This window comes from Pinus tabuliformis, chromosome 9 (assembly GCF_031772625.1).
Source record: "Pinus tabuliformis cultivar Carrire ecotype Pingquan chromosome 9, CPIR1, whole genome shotgun sequence".
NCBI lineage: Eukaryota > Viridiplantae > Streptophyta > Pinopsida > Pinales > Pinaceae > Pinus > Pinus tabuliformis.
Window position 1 is genome coordinate 338,789,775 of NC_142307.1, and position 3,394 is coordinate 338,793,168.

Below are 3,394 nucleotides of genomic sequence, written 5' to 3' on the forward strand. Positions count from 1 at the left end.
ACTTCGAAAAATCTCTCATACTTAATATGGATCACAGAAGCCTCAATTCAACCAATAAAATATTGATAATATTAAGAAAAAAAGATAAAATAAGAAAAAAACCTCAATTAAATAAATAAATATATATTCATTTTTATTTTGATTATAATTTTTCTTAATATTTAATATTTTGAATATTAAAATAATTTTTTTTAAATATTATATTATTCATAATTTTTTAAAGTAAAACAAAAAATAATATTAAATATAATTTATGAATTTCATTTTCTACCCAATATTAAAATTGTTATATTTTAGAATTTAATTATATCTAAACATGTGTGAGGTCACCCCTCACAATCACGATAAGTGTACTTAATGATTGTTATATAAATTAGCATTTATTATATAGATATTATTTAAAATTGTTTGAAACTAATAATTATACTATCAAAATAATAATATTTAGAAATTATCATATAAATTCAAAGAATAAAAATAATTACGGAGTAAAATGCCACCGCTTATAAAATAGTTACTTTATTTTTCATTTAAACGATAATATTTTAAAAGCCATTAAAATGATAATACTGATATTTATTTACCAAAAAATTATATATATATATATTCAATGTTATTCTTGGGCACATCCTTCACGACACAGTCGTTCGCGACCGGAGGAAACCAACTCATTCAGAGCCACGTATTATAGAGATTAAATTGTCAAATTACTTTTAATAAATATAATTTATTAAATTTTATTTAAAAATTAATATTTCACAGCTTCTACCTTTCGGGTCTCGTGTAGTATTATCATCATTCGTTTGTAGAATATAATTAATAAATCATATTATTTATCATCGTTGTGCTCAGCCGATCGAAACCATCTGGGCTTGGCCTATTTAATGCTTCCCCTTCTCATCACACTGAATTATAAAAGTTGTCTCATCGTTGCAAGCATTTCGGCTTTTCGCTATGTCTGTTGCACCTCAAATCTCCTCCACTGCTCGACAGGTTCGCCTGGACCGAACGTCAACCGTAATCCCAGCTCGTCCTTCGCAGCCCCAACAATTGAAGCTCTGCCCTTCTGATTTGCAGATGCTCTGCTGCGATTATATTCAGAAGGGTCTCATATACCACATGCCCTTCGCCGATCATGATGCCCAATTCGTTTGGGCGGTGGAGCTTCTCAAGAACAGCCTGTCAGAAGCACTCGTCCACTTCTACCCGTTGGCAGGAAGGCTCATCACTTCCTCTGATGGTGTTCTGTACATCGACTGCAACGATGCCGGCGCCGAGTTGATCGAAGCATCCGCGTCAGATGTAGGAATTCAAGAAATAACGGGGCCGGAGGTCGGTCCGGTCGTTCGCCAGCTTTTTGCTCTAGATGGCGCTATCAATCTTAACGGTCATTTTCTCCCTCTGCTGGTGGTCCAGGTGAGTTCATGCCCTTTCTAAAATTCCTTATGTCGTGTTTAAAAGTATTACTCATCTTTTATCAAGAACTCAAATACTGGGAGAGGCTTTGTCCCTATCATTTTCGAAAGGCAAAATGTCTCTCTTTCCTTTCCTTCAATGAAAAATCAGAATTCAGGGAATTAGTTCACCGATTTCCTCTTTCTCTTTGTTACATTCTAAATTTGATTATGATCAGGTTACGAAGCTGAGAGATGGAGTTGCTATAGGTTTCACAATTAACCACGCGGTGGTAGATGGGACTTCTCTGCAAAGGAGAGACCACAATCTCTCATCCACCACTTCACAGCCGGTGTTTCGACATAAAGGGTTCCCGCATAGCTCTCAACCTGTCCATAACCCAAACGATCCAGAAATTTACCCCGTCTGCGCTTACCGAAAAAATATTTCACTTCAGCAAGGAGACGATCTCGAGGCTAAAGGACAGAGCTAACCAGCAGAATTCAAAGGAGGAAAATACAATCTCGTCCTTCCAGGCACTCTCTGCTCACATATGGCAGGCCATCACACGGGCTCGTGCCCTGCCTACCCACGAACCGACGACCTTCAAGCTCGCGGTGAATTGCCGACCCAGATTGATACCCCCATTACATTATTCTTACTTCGGCAACGCCATCCAATTCGTTAGCACCACAGTCACCGCAGGGGAGCTCCTGGCCTGCGATATACGTTCTGCAGCGAGCTTGCTGCACCGCATCATACGGCCACACCGCGATGGAAACATCAGGGCGGAGCTGCAAAAATATAATCAATGCCCCACTGTTCTGAAACTGGATAGAACGATCCGCGATAACAGTGTGATGATGGGAAGCTCTCCAACGTTTCCAGTGTATGACAATGACTTTGGATGGGGACGGTCGGTGTGTGTAAGGAGTGGGTGGGCAAACAAGTTTGATGGCAAGATGTCTGCATATCCTGCGAGGGAAGGGGTTGGAGGTGTTGATGTAGAGATCTGTTTTGTGCCTCATTTCATGGCTGCCTTGGAGACGGACGCACAGTTTCTTTTCCGTTAGAAGATCCTTCGTCTCTATTATTATTTGTTTGTTTTATATGTCTTTGATTGCATGTAGACGAGGAATTCGATTTGCGAATTAATACGTCAATTCGAGTTCGATTCGATTTGCGAATTAATACGTCAAAATTATAGTGAGCTTGGGAGAAAATTGATTCGTCGGTTCGATTCGATTTGCGAATTAATACGTCAATTCGAGTTCGATACGGTGTATTAGATATTAGGTTCACAATTATAGGTTCATGGATTAACGGATTAAGGCCAGTGCAGATTTTTAATTGTAACAATTTCGATCCCCGGTGCAACCTTAATAAGCAACGGAACAATTCGTTACTCGTTGCACCAGCTTTCCCCCGTCCGACACCAAAGACTCTGGTTTCAATTTCATTCCATTTTTATAACCATAAACAGGGATATAGTCGGGTGCAAGCGCATACCTAGTTTACCGAGAGATATGTAGTAGAGATAGGGGCAGGGGTGAAGGCAGATTTTGATCGGAGATTTTTAGCTTTCCATTTACGGTTCAAAAACTTTTCGGATCTATGAAATGGCAAAGATTATGGTTAATAAATCTTATGGTTAATAAATGATAATGCAAGATGTCATTTTATAACTAAAAGAAATATAACTTTTATTTTAACAAGAATTATTAAAATAGAATTATGAAATAATGAATTGGTTGCAAATTGGTACCTTTTTTATAAAAAGAAAAAATCTAATTTCTATATCGTGTTAAATGAATAACTCCTATAAAAATAAAAAAGATAAATCAATATTATAAAAAATTATAAAACATATAAAATGGTAAGCTTCCAAATCCACAATTTTTATACAGAAGTAAATAGAAAAACAGTAACTTCTATATTACAAAAAATTATAAAATGGAAAAATTCATTATTATAAAAGATATAAAATGGTAAGCTTCCA

At 36.6% G+C, this 3,394-nt stretch overlaps 1 pseudogene; it reads left to right on the forward strand.

Annotated features, from left to right (window-relative positions):
* The first annotated feature begins 946 nt into the window (after window positions 1–946).
* Window positions 947–2,468, forward strand: LOC149148599 (BAHD acyltransferase DCR-like; annotated as a pseudogene).
* The last annotated feature ends 926 nt before the right edge of the window (window positions 2,469–3,394 follow it).